The 22,659-nt window shown below is 40.2% G+C and overlaps 1 long non-coding RNA gene across 1 annotated transcript in view; it reads left to right on the plus strand.

Moving 5' to 3' along the window:
- The window catches only part of LOC119466795, a 21,044-nt gene extending 15,519 nt beyond the window's left edge, over positions 1–5,525 (plus strand). The window contains exon 3 of the long non-coding RNA XR_005195275.1: positions 4,902–5,525. This is a non-coding gene — a long non-coding RNA (uncharacterized LOC119466795). The remainder of the gene's footprint in view (positions 1–4,901) is intronic.
- Positions 5,526–22,659: the final 17,134 nt, after the last annotated feature.

Raw genomic sequence — 22,659 nt, forward strand, 5'->3', positions numbered from 1 at the left:
TGTTTTGTTTGAGACATTGTCTCACTTCATCGCTCAAGCTGGAGTCTTTACACCCACTGCAAACTCTGCCTGTCAGGTTCAAGTGATTCTCATGCCTCAGCCTCCAGAGTAGCTGGGGTTACAGGCATGTACCACCACCTCCAGCTAATTTTTGTATTGTTAGTAGAGACAGGGTTTTACCCTATTGGTCAGTCTCATCTCAAATTCCTGACCTTGGGTAACTCACCTGCCTTGGCCTCCCAAAGCGCTGGGATTATAGGGGTGAGCCACCATGTCCTGCCATGTATTCAGATAGATTTTTAAAGCAATAGTATAGGAGTGATGTACTTCTTAAGCCCTTGTATATTTAAAAATTATTCTTTCACATGAATCATGATTTAGCAGCTGGGAACAGAATTCTTGAGTAATACTCTTTTCTTTTTTTTTTTTTTTGAGACAAAGTCTCACTCTGTCATCAGGCTAGAGTGTAGTGGCACAATCTCGGCTCCCTGCAACCTCTACCTCCCAGGTTCGAGTGATTTTCCTGCCTCAGCCTCCCAAGTAGCTGAGACTACAAGTGCACGCCACCACGCCCAGCTAATTTTTGTATTTTTAGTAGGGACAGGGTTTCACCTTGTTGGCCAGAATGGTCTCGATCTCTTGACCTCGTGATCCGCCTGCCTTGGCCTCCCAAAGTACTGGGATTGCAGGCATGAACCACTGTACCTGACTGGGTAATACCCTTTTCTTCTCAAAACTTTGTACAGACATACACAGACGCACACACAGTTTTTATTTTCTGAACCATTTGAGGTAAATTATATACTCTTTTTGGGGTTGGATTTGGCCCCTGAGCTGCAGTTTGTCAACCCCTGCATCAGATGCTGAAATGGAATGAAGAAATAAAGAAGAGTAAAAGGAATTTTTTAATTGGCAAATTATGAGTCATATACAAATACAAAATGAACTTATATAAAAAAATTATTTAGTTTTTTTTTAAGACAGGGTTTCACCATGTTGGCTAGGCTGGTCTTGAACTCTTGACCTCAGGTGATCCGCCCACCTCGGCCTCCCAAAGTGCTAAGATTACAGGCATGAGCCACCGCCGCCGGCCTAGTTCTTTAAATAATGGGAGAGTCAGCAAGATGTTACCATTGGTTCAAAGGAGAATCAAAAATCACTTCTACACACACGTGCACACACACACACACACACGCACAATCAGGAATGCTGAAATAAATTTACTAATTGATGCAAAATTGGTCAATATCCATGGGCAATGATCAATTGTATTCCTCTAACAAAATTCATTTGCATTTCTAGAGACAATAATCATCTGCTTTATCCTTTTTTATGACTTTCAGAGTTATAAAACAGCTCAAAGAGGCTCAAGTCCCCACATTCATAGCCACGTTAGGGAAACTGAGACCCCTGACCAGGATTTTCAGCTACTAAATCAAGCATGATGACATCTTAGCATGTACTGATTTCAAAATATCCAATTCAGACCTTAATGCTGCTTTGTAGGGAATGGTAAAAATTAATTTGTGTGATTTATTTATAAAATGTCTTAACATTTTAATAATATGGCACCAAAGAAACATTCCAACTCCTCTATCACAAGAGTAGGTGCTGTCTTAGCCAAGAGGACTTGAAAAATTTTATCAGTGAAAAAAATTATGGCAGTGAGGAAGATCTGATCTAGGCCACACCCCTCTTGCCTTTAGCTTTCATGCTGCCTTTAATTATTCCTGAGCTGACTTTGGAAGATGTTTAGGTTATCGTTTAAATGATAATAGCCCTTTCTCCAAAACTCAACCACCCTGTAAAGCTAATGAGAGACAACCAAGCTAGGTAGGGGGAGAAGAGGAGCTGAACTCTGCAAAGGTATAGACTGGCCACAAGATATGAAACTTCCCTATTTATATCTGCAGATAACATCACAATTTTATATTGGCCTTTGAGATATCTTTTGAGGTTTTTTTGCATGTCTGACCCTGATGGCTCCACTTGGACCCACCAAACCACTCCAGTGCTCACCCTCCCAGGAGTGACTCAGCTAAAGAAGACAGCTTTAACCCTCTATAATTTTATCTCTGACCTAACTAAATCAGTAGCAAACACCAATTTCTTAGTCACCCCCTTCCTTCCTCCAAACTGCCTTTGGAAAAATCCCTAACCTGGGATCCTTCTATGAGACTGATTTGAGTAATAACTCTGTCTCCCATATGGTGTGGCCATGTGGCATGGCTGGCCTCACGTAAATTAAACTCTTTCTTTACTGCAATGCTGTGGTCTTTATCTGTGCAGCAGGCAGGATGAGCCCATTCAGTGGTTACAGATTTTGCACAGGGACAGAAACATTAAAGTGGCTTTAAAGATGCAGATTGAAATCACAGTTCCAACACATACTAGCTGTATAATCATGGGGAGATAAATTAACATCTCCCAGTCTCAGTTTCTTCATCTGTAGCATGATAATAGTAAGCCCAATGTATTACATTGAGGTAATACAAGTGACAGACTTAGTATATAGCCTAGTACAAAGTAATCACTTAATACTGTTATTTTTTGTTCATTCATTTAATTAATTTATTTATTAATTTATTTATTTTTGAGACAGAGTCTTGCTTTGTTGCCCAGGCTGGAGTACAGTGGCATGATCTCTGCCAACTGCAACCTCCTCCTCCTGGATTCAAGCAATTCTTGCGCCTCAGCCTCCCAAGTAGCTGGGATTTCAGGCATCTGCCTCCATGCCCAGCAAATTTTTGTATTTATAGTAGAGACAGGTTTTTGCCATATTAGCCAGGCTGGTCTCAAACAGCTGACCTCAAGTGATCCACCCACCTCAGCCTCCCAAAGTGTTGGGATTACAGGTGTGAGCCACCACACCCAGCCCTGTTATTTTTCTTTTAGATTAGGGGCTTGATAACATCTAATTTGTCTAAAATTTGCCAACATATAATTTTGGACACTCTTGACAAAGCTGTGTTACCACTTTTATGCCACATTTGTGTTTTATTTTATTTTTATTTTTTTTAAAAAAAGGGGTTTCACCATGTTGGACAGGCTGGTCTTGGACTCCTGACCTCAGGTGATCTGCCCGCCTTGGCCTCCAAAGTGCTTGGATTATAGGTGTGAGCCACCACACCCGGCCGACATTTGTGTTTTATTAGAGAAAGTTCTTTCTTGGTGGAAAATACAAATATATTCAATTCTCTAGAACCTGGCTGAAGTGTAGTGACATGGAATAGCCATACCGCTCCTAAGGTATCCTCTGATACCACTTATCCTGGGGTGTACATTTAGGTCAATAGAAAGAAGAGGAACACCATCTAATTTTCTATAGGAATCAAAATGTTCTTTGAATTACACTCAAGTCTTTTCTAAAAGTTTCAACCGACACTATGCAAATATTACTTTCCAGCATGTATTCAATTTTATTAGAACCTAATATAAGGAAACATCTTTGTTCTATGCAATTATTTTTTAAAAACAGGCATTTTCCACACCGAAGTGAACACAGAGGAAGAATTAAATTTGAAACTAATTTCAAGTAAATTATAGACACTTACTTGCATCTTTTCTGTTCAATTTATAGCACACATTAGACATTTAAGAAATTAGAATTGTTATGCCCCTGTTACTGGAAAGGAGTCCTGACCCAGATTCCAAGAGAGGGTTATTGGATCTTGTGCAAGAAAGAATTCAAGGTAGTCCATAAAACAAGTGAAAGCAAGTTTATTAAGAAGGAACAGGAATAAAGCAGCCCTGAGGGTTGCGGGTTACCCATTTTCATGGTTATTTCTTGATTATATGCTAAACAAGGGGTGGACTATTTATACCTCCCCTTTTTGGACCATGTCGGGTAACTTCCCAATGTTGCCTATGGCATTTGTAAACTGTCATGGTGCTGTTGGGAGTGTGGCAGTGAAGACCACCAGAGGTCACTGTCATCGCCTTCTTGGTTTTGGTGGGTTTTAGCCATCTTTATGCAACCTGTTTTATCAGTAAGGTCTTTATGACCTGTATCTTTTTCCTTTTTTCTTTCTTTCTTTATTTTTTTGAGACGGAGTTTTGCTCTTGTTGTCCAGGCTGGAGTGAAATGGCACGATCTCGGCTCACTGCAACCTCCGCCTCCTGGGTTCAAGTGATTCTCCTGTCCCAACCTCCTGAGTAGCTAGGATTACAGGCATGCCCCACCATGCCCAGCTAATTTTGTATTAGGGTTTCTCCATGTTGGTCAGGCTGGTCTCGAACTCCCGACCTCAGGTGATCCACCCGCTTTGGCCTCCCAAAGTGCTGGGATTACAGACATGAGCCACAGCACCTAGCATGACCTATATCTTATGCTGACCTCCTATTTCATTCTATGACTAAGAATACTTTAATGAGCGCAGCCTAGTAGGTCTCAGCCTTAATTTACTACGCTCCTATTCAAGATGGAGTTTGTTCTGGTTCAAACACCTCTGACCCCTGCACTTCTAAATTGAAAAAAAAAAAAAAAAAAGTATCACTGAAGTGACTTCTTTTTAGAACCATGGAGGTTTTTTTTTTCTGAAATGTAACATTTTCTATATGAAGAACTGACATTTTAATTTCGTGCCATACTCACTCATCACGCTGCTCGAATCATCATTCCAATTCCTCAACTCAGTGGCTTGTTGTTGTTGTGGGTTTTTTTCTATTTATGGTAGATGAAAACTAACATTGATGTTATAAAAATAGCATTAAGATGCACATTCAAAGTCCATAAGAAAAACTTTCTGGGTTGAGGACATTTCTGGCTGGGTTTTCAGACAACAAAAGTCCGTTGATTTTTGAAATATCTTTTGTTTGACAATGGATTGTCCCCTTTTGCCTGCTTGATCAGAACGGGTGAATTTAATTTCCTCTTTTCTTTGTTCTGTTATCAACTGCAGGCATCTCTTTAAGAGGACCCAGTAGGAGAGAACTGCCCTTGAAATGCTAAAATGGGGAAAACAGCTTGAGAATGTTATGAGGCAAGACAGACTGACGTGAAAGATATTTTGATCTCCATGCACTTGGTGCCAACTCAAGACCAAGTTAGGAAAACAGTCCACGATGTACTGTAAAGTAATACTGAATGGAACAGGTGAGTTAAGAATGGAGTAAGAATGGAAAAGTGAGTCAGACATAAAGTCACAACACCCTGAGTTTGTCCTCAAGATAATTATTGGTGGCATTAATTGGCAAATTTCTGTTGCTGTTTAATTGTAAACTAATTAATGCTACAAATATTTGCATTTTGTAGAGAGTACATTACAATGTTCTCAGTATAAAACTAGATGGGAAAGTGGAATTTAGTTTTAAACTCCAACATATCTCTTAAATCACTTACTTCTATTTCAAGCAGGAGAGAAAATTATTGTGCATGAAACCTATAATAATTTAGGGTGTTTATCAGGAAAAGGAGAGTGTTCTGCAAGTAAGGGCTTTATTTAAATTTACTAAGGGAGAGTGTATTTACACTTCTATGGCAATTTTTCGATATGACTACTTTCTAACAAATATGAAATCTTTCTCTTCCAAACAGGTGAGTGGTTTAAATCAGAGAGACTGTATCATGGTCTTTGATTGTTGATCCTGTTTTTAAATGGCCTTCAAACCATCTCAGGTTCTTAATTCTTAGCTTTTCCTTTCCATAACTATAAAAATGGAAATGATAAAATGCTGAAAGTTTTAAATGTTTGTATGTGTTTGTTTGCTTTGTTTTGGGATTCCCAATTAGACATTTTTATTTCTATGAAATATTACTACACTGGGAACTTGAAAATACATGGGCAGATTCAGGGGGCAATGCCATAAAAATGAAGACAATTGATGAAACAAAACTTTGAAAGTATGAACTTTTAAATACTTTAAATATATATATTTTAGAATGAAGTTAAAAAAATTTTTTTTGAATGTTGTTGAGGGTACAGGGCAATAGAGCTTCTTATATACTGCCAGAGTAGTGTGTGTTGGTAACCTCTTTCTCAAAAGTAATTTATCAACATGAGTCAGGAACTTTAAAAATGTTTTTAAGCCAGGCACAGTGGCTCACACCTGAATTCTAGCACTTCAGGAGGCTGAGGCAGCTGGATCACTTGAGACCAGGAGTTTGAGACCAACCTGGCTAACATGGTGAAACCCCATCTCTAATGAAAGTACAATAACTACCCTGTCGTGGTGGTACATGCCTGTTATCCCAGCTACTCTGGAGACTGAGGCACCAGAATCGCTTGAACCCTGGAGGCGGAGGTTGCAGTGAGCCAAGATCGGGTTACTGTACTCCAGCCTGAATAACAGGGGAGACTCTTTCCAAAAAAAAAAAAAAAAAGCTGTTTTCTTAGTTTGCATAGGCTGCCATAATAAAATTAAAATACCATAGATTCGGTGGCTTAAACAACAGAAATTTATTTCCCACAGTTCTGGAGGCTGGAGTCCAAGACAAGGTGCTGCTGATTTGATTTCTGGTGAGGGCTCTCTCTGGCTTATAGAGGGCTGCCTTCTTGCTATGTCCTTACAGAGCAGGGCTGCAGGGAGAGAGAGAAATATCTTTCTTTTCTTATAAGACTTATAAGACTATAGTAATCTTTTCTATTGGTTAGGGTCCTACCCTTGTGACTTTATTTCCTAATGACCCTCTCTCCAGATATAGTCACATTGGAGATTAGGCCTAACTAACATATGAATTTGGGTGGAAAACATAACTCAGTAATATTCATACCGTTAGATCAAGTAATTCAACTTCTAGCAATCTATCCTGTGTACATAGTGTAAAGTAGGGGTGGGGAGGGAGGACAGGGAACTGAAATGTAGCCCTGGATGGGAGCTTATTTAAATTCATCACATTCTTTATTTACAATTTATAATAGAAAACACAATGTTCAAAAGGTATTTTGTTTGACCACAGCACACAAATGTGTGTTTGTACCCTAACACGCTCAAAAAAAAGTTGAGTGTGTTGTGGTACAACATAGACAGAAAATTAGACAGTCAAAACTTTTAATTTTTTTTAATCACAAGAAAATAATTATGTTCTATTTTAAAGTGTAGAATAATGGCCAGGGGCAGTGGCTCATGCCTGTAATCTCAGCACTTTGGGAGGCCAAGACAGACGATCACCTGAGGTTGGGAGTTCGAGACCATCCTGGCCAACATGGGGAAACCCCGTCTCTACTAAAAATACAAAAATTAGCCAGGCATGGTGGCACACATCTGTAATCCCAGCTACTCAAGAGGCTGAGGCACAAGAATGGCTTGAACCCAGGAGGCGGAGATTGCAGTGAGCTGAGATTGAGTCACTGAACTCTAGCCTGGGTGACAAAAGTGAGACTCTGTCTCAAAAAAAAAAAAAAAAAAAAAAAAAAAGAAGAAGAAGAAAAAAGTTATTATGGGCCAGGCACAGTGGCTCATGCCTGTAATCCTAGGACTTTGGGAGGCTGAGGCAGGTGGATCACCTGAGGTCGAGAGTTTGAGACCACCAGCCTGACCAACATGGAGAAACCACATCTCTACTAAAAATACAAAAATTAGCTGGGCATGGTGGCACATGCCTGTAATCCCAGCTACTTGGGAAGCTGAGGCAGGAGAATCACTTGAACCTGGGAGGCAGAGTTTGCAGTCAGCCGAGATAGCACCATTGCACTCCAGCCTGGGCAACAAGGGTGAAACTCTATCTCAAAAAAAAAAAAAAGTTATTTATGCACTGTGATATCCACAATGTAAAACGTAAAATATATCTATAGATGCACAGAGAAAAGCCTTAGGAAATATATAACAAAATATTAACGTGATTATGTCTAGGTAGCAGGATTATACATTTTTTTAACATTTTTTGCAATAAGCCTATAGGGTATTGATAACATAAAAATATTTTTTAGAGGTGAACAAATATGTGAATGTGGGATAAAGTCAAGATAGGAGAGCTAAATGTGTATGATTATCTGGGAAAGCCACCAAGTATCTTTTTTTTTTTTTTTTGACGGAGTTTTGCTATTGTTACCCAGGCTGGAGTGCAATGGCGCGATCTCGGCTCACCGCAACCTCCACCTCCTGGGTTCGGGCAATTCTCCTGCCTCAGCCTCCTGAGTAGCTGGGATTACAGGCACGCACCACCATGCCCAGCTAATTTTTTGTATTTTTAGTAGAGGCGGGGTTTCACCATGTTGACCAGGATGGTCTCGATCTCTTGACCTCGTGATCCACCCGCCTTGGCCTCCCAAAGTGCTGGGATTACAGGCGTGAGCCACCGCGCCCAGCCAAGTATCTTAATGATAAGATGAAATAAAGAATTTTCTAATAAAATCTCAGGTAAATGTATTTAGGCTTTATTTGTTTGTTTGTTTATAGTAGCAACAGGAATACAAAGACTTGAATAAAAAGCTAGAAGTTGCCAGATTATTTTTTGGCCTTCTGACTTATTAGAAAATACAAGGCTGGGCGCTGTGTCTCACACCTGTAATTCCAGCACTGTGGGAGGCTGAGGCAGATGGATCACAAAGTCAGGAGTTCAAGACCAGCCCAGCCAATATGGTGAAACCCCGTTTTAAAAAAGAAAATACATTTGAGGCCGGGCGTGGTGGCTCACACCTGTAATCCCAGCACTTTGGGAGGCCAAGGCAGGTGGATCACTTGCGGTCAGAAGTTTGAGACCAGCCTGGCCAACACGGTGAAACCCTGCCTCTACTAAAAATACGAAATTTAGCCAGGTATGGTGACGCATGCCTGTAGCCCCAGCTACTTAGGAGGCTGAGGCATGAGAATCACTTGAACCCAGGAGGCGGAAGTTGCAGCAAGGCAAGATCACACCACTGCACTCCAGGCTGGGTGACAGAGTGAGACTCTACCTCAAAAAAAAAAAAAAAAAGAAAATACATTTGATAGGATAAACATTGAAATAAACAAATACATTTTTGCAAAGTAGATACCTGTTAGCTTTCTGCTCAAAATTAATGACAAGCCAATAAAATTCTCCATTGGAAAACAAACAAAAAGCAAACATAAAAGGGCTAACCAAACTCATTTTTAAAAAATACCTGCAACTTTAGATGATAATGCATAAGATCCAAGCCAGTTTAATTCAAATTGCATAACAGTTTCAATAAACATGATGTTTTAGGTATATAAAATAAAATACATATTAATTGCCATTAGATGTCATTACTAGCTTACACCATTATATATTAAGTTCATATAACAAGTGTAAAACTTTTAGAGAAATCCTTCCTTTGACTTTCATTTTGGATCTGTAAATAATAAGACTGCTATATAATTGTTTTGAATAAATATATGCCCATACTTCATGGTAAATTCACAACTTTCCCTGCTGACTTTTTTTCTAAAATTTTTGGCATAATAGGTTATTATTTTATATCATGGTACAATAAGATAATTTCTAAATATGATCTGAGATTAATTTTCCAACTTTTACATAGAAATTACAGTGTATACTTGGTCATGCCATTCTCCACTGTGGTAGGTGAACTATGCTGTAAAACTAAAAGAATCTAGTTTAGTAAAAACTGGGCAGGCTTCCTTTTTTTTACAGTCATTGCTGACTGTATAAAAGCATGTCTTAAGCCCAGAACACAGACTACTCAATGGTTCATTCAAGAATAAGAACTCAGCAGCCACACTGGAGCAATATTTTGATGTAGCCTAGAAAAGCACTGCCCTCTGTAGGTAGTTATAGGAGGGTTTGTTAGGATGTGTTGGAGCCAAATACTATGAACTCCCCAAACTGATAGCTAGCTGTGTGTTTTGCCTAGTGTGTTTGGTTGGAAGAGACCAGTCATCTGGCCACATTTGCTTGTTAGCATCTGCAGTGAAATGAGTGCCACTAAGGCCCACATTCGACTGTGGTTGCAAGTGAAAAGAACCAATGCATTTGGGTGAACCATCTTTATGTTCTCCAGGATGCTGGTGATGGCCCCTGGCTTGATAGAAAATTCATGATCCCCAGATAATTCAGAACATTTAAGTCATGACCAGGCGCGGTGGCTCATGCCTGTAATCCCAAAACTTTGGGAGGTCGAGGCGGGTGGATCACCTGAGTTTGGGAGTTTAAGACCAGCCTGACCAACATGGAGAAACCCCATCTCTACTGAAAATACAAAATTAGCTGGATGTGGTGACACATGCCTGTAGTCCCAGCTACTTGGGAGGCTGAGGCAGGAGAATCGCTTGAACCTGGGAGGCGGAGGTTGCAGTGAGTGAGATCCTGCCATTGCACTCTAGTCTGAGCAACAAGAGCAAAATTCTGTTTCAAAAAATGAAAAAACAAACATCTAAGCTATGTAAAACTACCAACCACATTGCTTGCAGGTATCATAAATAACCAGGCAGACCATCCTACCTGTGCCTAGGTGGTCTGCAAAAAATGTAGCTTTCACAGCAGTGTTCACAGAGAGCCAGCCCACATTCATAGATTCATAGAAGCCTAAGTCCTGGCTAATGTGACTGCTCTATTTATGAGTGAAGTACCTCTGTTTAGAATATAATAGCTTCAAATTGTGGTATACCATTCCTTCTGTACTGTCCATACTGTTAATAAATAAGGGAACTTAAGGTTTGCCAGAGGTATTTTGATTCAATTCAATTCAGTTTATTCATTTATTTAACCAATATTTATTAAGGCCTACTATGTACAAAGCGCTGTACTAGGTGCTAAAGACTGAACAAAACACACACAAAGAACACACACACAGAGTTTCAGTGCAGGAGGAAAAAAATAAAAAAGATAAAAAGAAAAGCATATGAAATATTACCCCATGTGAAGGAGAAAAAGAATTAAGTTGGGAAGAGAGATGCTGTGGTTTCAATGACCCCCAAATTCATGTGTTGAAACTTAATCCCCATTGTGGTAGTAGTGAGAAGTAGGGCCTTTTGGGAAGTGATTAACTTATGAATGGATTAGCACCTTAGAAAAGGGCTGGAGGGAGCTAGCTGAGACCCTTTTGCTCTTCCTCTCTTCACCAGGTGAGGGCACCGCAGTCATCTCCTGTTGTCCTTTCCCCTCTGTCACGTGAGGATGTTGTTGCAAAAAGATGCCTTTGTTGGCACAGGCCCTCAGAGAAGCTGCCAGTTCTTTGATCTTGGACTTGCTCGCCTCCAGAACTGTGAGAAAAAAAAAACTCTATTATGTGTAAATTACTCAGTCTGTGTTATTTTGCTCTTGCAGTACAAACCTGACATGCTATCTTACCTGCTCCTAGCTGATCTGCAAAAAATATAGCCTTCACAGCAGTGTTCTCAGAGCCAGCCCACACTCATGGATTCATAAAAGTCTAAGTCCTGGCAAATTGAGGCAAGAGCTATGGCACTGGTAGAGTGTGAATCTAAATTTTAGATGAGATAGCTAAGGATACCTCAATTAAGATGTGACATTATAGGCAAAGATTTCATGGATAAGACTTCAGAAGTGTAGGTAGCAAAAACGAAAATAGACAAATGGGTGTCTACTAAACTAAAAAGTTTCTGTACAGCAAATAAAACAATCAACAGAGTGAAAAGATAACCTGTTGAATGGGGAAAAAATTTTGCAATCTATTCATTCTACAAGGGACTAATATCCAGACTATACAAGGAACTGAAACAACTCAACAGTAAAAAAAGCAAATAATCCCATTAAAAACTGGGCAAAGGATGTCAATAGACATTTCTCAAAAGAAGACATACAAAAGGTCAACAGGCAAATTAAAAAAAACCCACAACATTGCTAATCATCAGGGAAATGCAGATCAAACCCACAATGACGTATCGTCTTACCCCAGTTAGAATGGCTATTATTGAAAAGAAAAAAATAAGATATTGGTGAGGATGCAGAGTAGAGCAAATTCTTATACACTGTTAGTGAAAATGTAAATGTACAGGCACTGTGGAAAACAGTACGGAGATTTCTCAAAAAAATAAAAAACTGATCTACCATAGGACCTGGCAATCCCTCTACTGGACATTTATCCTAAGGAAAAGAAATCAGTATATCAGAGGGATATCTGCATTCATGTTTATTTCAGCACTAGTTACAAAAGCAAAGATATGGAATCAACTAAGTGATCATTATCGGGTGAATGGTTAAATAAAATGTGATCTATATACACAATGTAATACTTTTAAATCATAAAAAAATGAGATAATGCCATTTGCCTCCAATCTGGATGGAACTGGAGGTCATTATGTTCAGTGAAATAAGTCAGACACAGAAAGACAAATTCCTTATGTTTTCACCCATATATGGAAGCTAAAAAAGTTGATCTCATGGATGTAGAAAATAGAATGATAGATACCAGAGGCTAGGATGGGTATATGAGGGGAGGGAGGGGACAAAGACAGGTTGGTCAATGGATTTAGTTAGATAAAAGATATAAATTCTAATGTTAGAAAGCAGAGTAGGATGATAATATTAATAGTTAGCAACAACTTATTGTATATTTCAAAGTAGCTAGAAGAGAGGCTGGGCACAGTGGCTCATGTCCGTAACGTGGTGGCGGGTGCCTGTAATCCCAGCTACTCAGGAGGCTGAAGCAGGAGAAGTGCTTGAACCCAAGAGATTGAGGTTGCAGTGAGCTGAGATCACTGCCACTGCACTCTAGCCTAGATAACAGAGCATGACTCCATCTCCAAAAAAAAAAAAAAAAAAATGTAGCTAGAGGAGAAAACTTGAAATGTTTCCAACACATAGAAATGATAAATATTCAAGGTGATGGCTACCCCCAAATACCCTGACTTGGTCATTACACATTCACTGCTACAAATATCACATGTACCCCAAAAATATGTAAAATATTATGTATAAATTAAAAAATGTGACTTTGGAGTTGAAATTTGAAGAAGGTGAGGAAGCCAACTGTGTGAATTTCAAGCCAGCCAGCTGTCTTTCCTGGCAGGGGGAATGGTAAGTGCAAAGGCCCTGAGGAGGGTGTATGTCCATTTTGTTCTAGGAACAAGCAGGCAGCGCAGAGGAAGTAGGAAAGAGTGACTGATGGAAAGAATGAGAATGAGGTCAGAGAGGTAATGAAGTGAGGGCGAGATAGGGCTTCGCACAGATGTCATTCCACATCACTCTTCTGATGGCTACTTATCTCTTGCTTCTTCCCCACTGCCACGTGGAACACTTGCATGAACCCCTTATCCCTGTGCATGCCAAGAGTCCTTATGGGAGATGGGAGTCAGTGGATAAATACATCCTTCTTCTACCCTTGGCAGGACTATTCTGAGGGAATACAGAGATAGCTTGTTGAGATTCCTCAGTGGGATCCGGACCAATTTTGCCCATTGTGGCAGTCAGCTCAATAACAACACACTTGGATTTCCTTTTCTTCCATCCTTGTTTCACTTTTCAAACACTCTTGATTTGGGAAATCTTTTTTTCTTTATCCTCCTGACTCAACCTCCCCTGGGAATCATTTTTAACCATAAACTACCTGCATACAGCCCCTATCCACAGGCTCTACTTTGAGTGGGGAGGAAACCAGGGATAAGACAACTTGTAGATCATAGTAAGAACTTTGAACTTTGGCTTTTTGTTTGTTTGTTTGTTTTTTAGGCAGGGCCTCACTCTATTGCCCAGGCTGGAGTGCAGTGGTGCGAACTCAGCTCACTGCAACCTTCACCTCCCAGGTTCAAGCGATTCTCCTGCCTCAGTCTTTCATGTAGCTGGGATTATAGGAGGATGTCACCACGCCCAGCTAATTTGTGTATTTTTAGTAGAGACAGCGTTTCGCCATGTTGGCCAGGCTGGTCTTGAACTCCTGGTCTCAAGTGATTCGCCTGCCTTGGCCTCCCAAAGTGCTGGGATTACAGGCATGAGCCACCACCCCCAGCTAGAACTTTTTGGCTTTTGCTCAAAGTGAGATGGGAGCCATTGGAGAATATTTGAGACATAAGGTGATCAGATTTCTATTTGAAAAGGATCACTCACTCTCACCTGCTAGGTTGAGAACAGACTGCCTTAGAAATGGCACAGTTGGGGAGACAAGTTAAGCTACTGGAATAACCCAAGTAAAAGAAGATGATGTCCTGGGCTAAGATGGTGGCTGTGGAGGTGGTGATCAAAGTTAACTTCTGAATAAACATTGAAAGTGGAGCCTATGGATTTGCTCATGAATTGGATGTGGGTTAGTACTATAGACAAAATGTTTGTGTTCCCTAGTCTCAAATTCATATGCTACAACCCTAACACTCCAGTGTGATAGTATAAGGAGGCAGGGCCTTTGAAAGGCAATTACATCATGATAGTGGAGTCTCCGTGAATGGGATTAATACTTTTATAGAGAACTCTGAAATGGTCAGAGTTCTTCCCTTTTGCCATGTGAGGACACAAGGAGAAGATGGTTGTCTGTGAGCCAGAAAGTGGCCCTCACTAGACACAGAATATGCCAGCACCTTGATCTTGGACTTCCCAGCCTTCAGAACTGTGAGAAATATTAATAAATGTCTATTGTTGAAGCCATGCAGTCTATGGTATGTTGTTATAAGCAGCCTGAGCAGACTAAGACACTCTATATTCTCAAGGTCCACTTTAGAATTTTATTTTATTTTATGAAATGAGATGAAGTGAGACAAAGTCTCACTCTGTTGCCCAGGTTGGAGTACAGTGGCACGATCTCACCTCACTGTAGCCTCTGTCTCTCAGATTCAAGCTCCCATCTCAGCCTCCCAAGTAGTTGGGACTACAGACATACACCACCACACCTGACGAATTTTTCATTTATTTTTTATGGAGACAAGGTCTCACCATGTTGCCCAGGCTAGTCTTAAACTCCTGAGCTCAAACAATCTGCTCGCCTCAGGCCCACTCCGCTGCCCCAACAAAGTGCTGGTATTACAGGTGTGAGCCACCATGGCTGGCCCACTTTGAAATTTTAATAATAGTTTTTCTTTTCCTACAAACCCAAAGATTTCAATGTAAAATTCAAGTTGTGGTATCTAAAATTCAATTTCATACTAGAAAAGTCAATCAAAATCACAAGTACGTTGAGAAGCCTTCACAGCAGTCCTTCCTACATGTTTGTTTTCTCCAAACGTAAGATGTACCTGGAAAGAAAATCTCACTATGTTGGAAAAGACTATGCCCTTGCCAACAGAAATGATTAAGCCAAGCATGTATTAGCACAAAAGCTGGCAATCTCTATTCCAAAAGGTGGTTGCAACACTCCTTTTCTTTGTACAACAGATGTGTGCCTGCCTTTAGGTCATAGAATAGTTAAACAACCTTTGTCCAAAACTATTGCTGATGGATCAGTGACTAATCAAAGAAGAAATGCTTCCTCCAAGTTAGAGTGAATGGTTTCACTCTAACTTGTGGGTTATAACTAGAGGGACATAGATCGGTTAATTCCACAGAACAGAGCTCTATGACTCAGGAGTCTTTGCATATTTTCCACAATAAAAGGTTATGGTATCTTTTTTTTTTTTTTTTTTTTTTTTGGGTGGGTTTCCCTTTTTTTCCCTTTTTTTTTTTAAGTGGCAGGATCTCAGCTCACTGCAACCTCCATCCCCTGGGTTCAAGCGATTCTCCTGCCTCAGCCTCCAGAGCAGCTTGGACTACAGGCACATGCCACAATGCCCAGCTAATTTTTGTATTTTTAGCAGAGACAAGGTTTCACCATGTTGGCCAGGATAGTCTCAATCTCTTGACTTCATGATTCTCCCACCTCAGCTTCCCAAAGTGCTGGAATTACAGGTGTGAGCCACCGCGCCCAGCCTATGGTATCTATTTATGGTTATATTGAGAGTGCTAATCTGAAAAAGCAGATCCATGAGTCTCCAATACTTGCACACTTGTTAAAGTGTCTGAATGTTAAATGAAGTTGCATTGGTTGCCTATATTTGTGTTTCAGCAGCCCAGGTACCTGAGAAAAATGGCTCTTTAACTCTAATAAAAATTTTGTTACACACAAATCAAATATGAACATGACTTAATTTTTAAAAACTATTTTCTTGAGACAGAATCTTGCTCTGTCACCCAGACTGGAGTGCAGTGGCATGATTTTGGCTCACTGCAACCTCTGCCTCCCAGTCTCAAATGATTCTCACGCCTCAGCCTCCCAGGTAGCTAGGATTACAAACATGCCCCACCACACCTGGCTAAATGACTTATTTTCAATTTAAATATTGTAGAGCTCAGTTTAGCTATCTGTTGGATTAAATGTCAGGCATATCCTTAATTTACTAAATCAGCGTTCACATCTGTAATTGAAGTAATCTCTTTTATAATATTATCTATAAGGGAAGGGTATACTTTGACTTAATTAAAAAGAAAATGTTTGTGAATGAGTATATTTTCTCAGAAAAAGCTTCCTTGCTTATACTGCAGTTGAATCAAAGAAACATTGAATTTGTCAGTAAAACCTAACAGAGAACATATTTGTAATTTAAAAATGATTACAATTGTACAAATGTAAAAATGATTATTATGTAATTAAGCAATATGAGTTTATTAGATTTGCCCTGATGGAAAAAAAAAAGGTTTTCTTTTTCTTTTGAGACAGCGTCTCACTCTGTCACCCAGGCTGGAGTGCAGTCGCGTGGATCTTGGTTTACTGCAACCTCTACCTCCTGGGTTCAAGTGATTCTCCTGCCTCAGCCTCCTGAGTAGCTGGGATTACAGGCAAACACTACCACGCCTATCTGCCTATTCCATTGAACAAAGAAATCTGAGCTCGCTAGTGTTAAAGATATGGTTTGGATAAATAGGACGGCTTCCTGATTACAAGCTTATTACACACTTTAACAGGTTTTCTAGGAACAAGACTGGGCTTCATTGAAATAGATTACGTAGGTTGTGAGATGAAATGAGAAGGGTGAATGTGACAATAGAAATGTCCTCAAAGAACATCTCTCCTCAATATTATGATGAGCAAAATAAAGATGCAAACTGTTGACAAAAAGAGTTGAACTCTGTAAAATATTTGAAGAGATTTATTATGAGCCAAATATGAGTGACCATAGCTCATGACACAGCCCTCAGGAGGTCCTGAGAACATGTGCCCAAAGTGGTCGAGGCGCAGATTGGTTTTATACATTTTAGAGAGGCATGAGACCTCAATCAAATATGTTTAAGAAATACATTGGTTTGGTCCAGAAAGGTGGAATAACTAAAAGCTGGTGTGGAGCTTCCAGGTGATAGGTGAATTTAAACATGTTCTGATTGACAATTGCTTGAGTTTGTCTGAAGATCTGAGACAGACAGAAAGGGAATGTTCTAGTTAAGATAAAGATTGTGGAGACAAGCGTTCTTTTGAAGTTTTATAGTGGCTGCCCTTATAGACAATGGATGACAAAAGTTTCCTATTCAGATCTTAGTTATCTCTTCAGGATTGGGAGGGTCTAGAAGGAAAAGATCTAGCTATGTGAATAGATTCTTTACAGATACAAATTTTCTCCCACAAAGAACAGCTTTGCAGGGCCAATTCTAAATATGGCAAAGAAACATGTTTTGGGGTAAAATATTTTGATTTTTTTTATTTGTCGTGTAATGTTATGCCAGAGTCAGGTTGGAAAGTAAATCATGATATATAGGGTTAAATAAAATCCATCTGATGAGAATTTATGATTTTTAGGGCATGACTCCCCAGACTCCTTAGATAGGAATTTGAGCAAGAGAAAACAATCTTATTATCTTGACCAAAAAATCTTTTGAGTTTAGCCCCCAAAACAAAGAAAGAAATGCAACCAACATTTATTAAACACTATGTGCCAGGTACTATCCAGCCAGAAAATTCTATGTCCTTGCGAAGCTCACCTTGGAAGGAGTGAGGAGCAGAGCAGGAGTGGGGAACAGGGAATGAAATGAAGTAAATGACATGGTGTGTTAGAAAGTGGTAGGTGCTAATGGAGAAAAATGAAAACATCAAGCAGATAAAGGGCTGAGGGCTGCAGTTTTTTTTTTTTTTTTTTTTTTTTTTTTTTTTTATTTATTTAATAAAATTTTTTTTTTTTTTTTTTTTTTTTTTGTGGAGACGGAGTTTTGCTCTTGTTACCCAGGCTGGAGTGCAATGGCGCGATCTCGGCTCACCGCAACCTCCGCCTCCTGGGTTCAGGCAATTCTCCTGCCTCAGCCTCCTGAGTAGCTGGGATTACAGGCACGCACCACCATGCCCAGCTAATTTTTTGTATTTTTAGTAGAGACGGGGTTTCACCGTGTTGACCAGGATGGTCTCGATCTCTTGACCTCGTGATCCACCCGCCTCCGCCTCCCAAAGTGCTGGGATTACAGGCTTGAGCCACCGCGCCCGGCCCTGAGGGCTGCAGTTTTAAATAGCTTGGCCAGACGTCACTTTGAGGTGGTGTTTGAGCAAAGACTTAAAGGAGGGGAAGGAGCAAGCCCTGAGCATATGGAGTGGGATGGGGGGAGGGGAGAATGTTTCAGGTAGAAAACCCTGAGGCAAGTCAGTGCCCCTGCTTGAAGAATAAGTAGATCAGCTGGCCTCAGCAGAATGAACAAGGTCAAGAGAAGTGGACAAAGGCAGAAAAGTAACAGGGCAAGGATGAAGGCAGATCCTTATGGGCCCAGTGAGCCTGTCAAAAGTCTTTGATTTTCACTCTCTCTCTCTCTTTTTTTTTTTTTGTGTGAGGCAGGGTTTCACCATATTGGCCAGGCTGGTCTTGGACTCCTGACCTCGGCTGATCCACCTGCCTCAGCCTCCCAAAATGTTGCGATTACAGGCGTGAATCACCACGCCTGGCCTTTTTTCCTTTCTTTTTTATTTTCACTCTGAATGAAAGAGGAAGATACTAGAGAATTTGAAACAATGGGGCGTTATCACCTACCTTAAACTTCCAAAGGATTACCTGGGGGCAAAAAAAGGCATCAGCAACTGTTATTCAAAAGTGAAAGGGGTCAACAGAGAAAGTGATAGAAAAGTCTTTAGAGAGAAAGAGTAACGTACTTGGCTCTAAACCTTGCTTCTATGCCTCCCTTACCCCAACCTCCTACCGCCAAAAGGCATGTTGGAAAGAATACCTTCCCAAATCTGGAGACAGTCAAATTGAGTTGGTTCATTTGCTTTTTTTTCCTTTGAACTGAAGATTAGTAAAAACTGTTGTTGAAGGGGCAGGGACGAGACAGAGGAATGAACAAGGAGGCTCAGTCTCCAATGGATACAAAACCCAGGGCCACACAGATCGAGTGGAATGACACAAAAGGTGAATAAACAGATGACATGCACTATGGAAAAAGACTTAATAAGTCACCTGTACTATATCATGACAAACATGAGGTCAGGTAGAGCCACAAAATCTTAGCAAAAGCAATAGCGTGGTAAGGACATAAGTATCCTATGGGGGAATAGGAAATGTAGCATAAAAGAGGCAAACAGCCACCTTAAAGATCAAAAATGACTTAAAAAGACATAATATTCACCCAAAGAAAAACATTACAAGGTTCAAAACAACATAATAACACAACTAAATTTTAAAAATCCGAAATAACAATTAACAGAATAGATACTATTGAGAACTGAATTACTGACTTAGAGCAAAGGCTTTATTTAGATAATCAATGTGAATGCATATAAATAATATAGAGAATAAAGGAATAAATGAAGCTAAGAAGATCCAGGACACATGACTGGGCACTGTGGCTCACACTTGTAATCCCAACACTTTGGAAGGCCAAGGCCAGAGGATTGCTTGAGGCCCGAAGTTCAAGAACAGCCTGGGCAACACAGTGAGACCCCGTCTCTTAAAAAAATTTTTTTAGGCTGGGCGCGGTGGCTCAAGCCTGTAATCCCAGCACTTTGGGAGGCCGAGGCGGGTGGATCACGAGGTCAAGAGATCGAGACCATCCGGGTCAACATGGTGAAACCCCGTCTCTACTAAAAATACAAAACATTAGCTGGGCATGGTGGCGCGTGCCTGTAATCCCAGCTACTCAGGAGGCTGAGGCAGGAGAATTGCCTGAACCCAGGAGGTGGAGGTTGCGGTGAGCCGAGATCATGCCACTGTACTCCAGCCTTGGGGACAGAGCAAGACTCCATCTCAAAAAAAAATTTTTTTTTAAAAGATACAGGACACAGACTAAAATAATTCAATAAAAATAATTTCTTTCCCTGAAATAGAGACTCCATCAGATGGTACAGAAGATGTATTTAAAAATAGACTTCGAGAGAATATCCTATACATCTAGAAAAAACATCTCTCAGTTTACAATAACACACTTTTTTCCTAGGAAAGTCTGATAAAGAATGCTCAAATTCAGTAGGATGACTGAATCTCAATGATAGAAGAATTCTCCAGGCATCCAGGTAGAAAAAGAAAATCACCTTCAAGAGGACGGAAAAAAAGTTGGTGTTAGACTTCTCTACAACAGTCTTTGGAGTCCAAAGATGATAAAGCAAAGTCCACAAACATGCTACTCAACACAGAGTCTGCAGATGGGTAGCATGAACATTACCTGGAAGCTTGTTAAAAATGCAGAATCTCGGCCAGGTGCAGTGGCTCACACCTGTAATCCCAGAACTTTGAGAGGCCCAGGCAGGTGGATCATGAGGTCAGGAGTTCGAGTCCAGCCTGGCTAATATGGTGAAACCCTGTCTCTACTAAATATACAAAAATTAGCCAGGCGTGGTGGTGGGCCCCTGTAGTTCCAGCTCCTAGGGAGGCTGAGGCAGGAGAAACACTTGAAGCCAGGAGGCAGAGGTTGCATGAGCCAAGATCATGCCACTACACTCTAGCCTGGGCGACAGAGCTAGACTCCATCTCAAAAAGAAAAAAGAAAAAAAAAAAAAAAAAAAAAAGCAGAATCTCAGCCTCAATGCCAGACCTACTGAATATACATTTTCAACAAGTTCCCCAGAAAATTCCCTTTGCATATTGGTTTGAGAATTATTAACCTATGAAGCTTTTATGGGACGAAGCTGTTGCCAGGAATGTTCAATTGCAGTTACTGTCATTCCATTTATAAGATCATATTCTCAAACATGAAATTACTTACAAAATTAGCCCACAGGTGCCCTTCTGAATGCTTGACAACAAAAATTCATGTCACAAAAAAGAATTCAAAAACAAAGAAGCCAGAAGTGAAAATACTGTGAGAACTTTGAGTTCACCTGAATATAGAGCAAAAACAACCATGACAATTGTCAAGGAAATTAATGTCAATGCAATAACCTGGATGATGTAAAAATGGTATAACTCAGAACAGGGAAGAGGAGAGAAAGAATATTTTACTCTTTCACAGAAGACAGACTACACATACTCTCTAAAATCGAAGCATATTATGTTTTCTAAAAAGCTTGACTCAAATACCTTAATGTTTTTATTGTTTACACTTGTTCCTTTAAAAAAAATTAACCTACAGATATATTTTAGGAAATCAGTTCACCTGTGGTGAAAAGACACATGAAGTTCAACAATTTCACTTCCTTTTATTTCTGTTATGCTAAATTCAAAAATTTTTAACATTTAGTTATTATTTTTATAGTTTTTGTTTTGTTTTGTTTTGTTTTTTATTGAGATGGAGTCTTGCTCTGTGCCCAGGCTGAAGTGTAGTGGCCCAATCTCAGCTCACTGCAGTCTCTAACTCCCGGGTTCAAGCAATTCTCCTGCCTCAGCCTCCCAAGTAGCTGGGATTACAGTTATGTGCCACCATGGTCGGCTAATTTCTTTCTTTTTTTTTTTTTTTTTTTCAGATAGATTTTCACTCTGATTGCCCAGGCTGGAGTGTAATGTCGGGATCTTGGCTCACTACAACCTCTGCCTCCTGGGTTCAAGTGATTCTTCTGCCTCAGCCTCCCTAGTAGCTGGGATTATAAGCAACTGCCACCATCCCCAGCTAATTTTTTTAGAGATGGGGTTTTACCATGTTGATTAGGCTAGTCTCTAATCAACTCCTGGGCTCAAGTGATCCGCCTGCCTTGGCCTCCCAAAGTGCTGGGATTACAGATGTGAGCCACCATGCCCAGCCAATAAATAGTATTTAATGTAGGTAGCAGAAAAAGGTTATTTTCTTATTTGGTTTTTTATCTTTTTTTTTCAAAAAAATTTAGCCAAGCTTTATGTCAGAGCTGGGCGTCAGTCCCATGGCCTTAAGTAGGGGAATGGAGAGAGAGAAGTCAAGGTCAAAGCACATCTAAAGTAGGGGGTCTTAGAACTCTCTCTCTCCCTCATCGTACAATAACCAGGATTCCCACAGGTTGCACTCTCAGGGTAAATTAAACTACGACTGACTTACGCAGCATCCCAGCCACAGAATTGCATTGGCATGAATGTTGCTTTGGTATGGAAGAGAAGAAAATTGGATAGAAGTGAAATTACTATCCTTGACATGGTAAGGCTACAAGTCAGCAGATCTGCACTCTAGGTATGCCCAGCTGAGATGGGATGGGAACTCCCAAGCCTTAAAGTTGGTTTGAGATGATCCCCAATTGGTAGTACACTCAAGTACTTGGAGATACAAATGACAGATCTCTCAGGAAGAGGCTACCATCATCATTAGCACTGAAGAATCCTCACAGGGTTTTTGAAGGACAATGGCCAGTGCTCCATCAATGATGTTAATCCAGACACAGGTGACAAGGCAACATGAACTGAAACGAGCAGAAACAGAGACAGCAGAAACAGTCCCACAAATGACCACATACAGATTATAAAACAAATATCCTCAATGTGCTTAAAGGAATAAGTGATGAAAGTTTGGGGGATATTTGTAGTCAGCATGAACCTACAAGA

Source organism: Cebus imitator, unplaced genomic scaffold, assembly GCF_001604975.1.
Source record: "Cebus imitator isolate Cc_AM_T3 unplaced genomic scaffold, Cebus_imitator-1.0 Scaffold229, whole genome shotgun sequence".
Taxonomy (NCBI): domain Eukaryota; kingdom Metazoa; phylum Chordata; class Mammalia; order Primates; family Cebidae; genus Cebus; species Cebus imitator.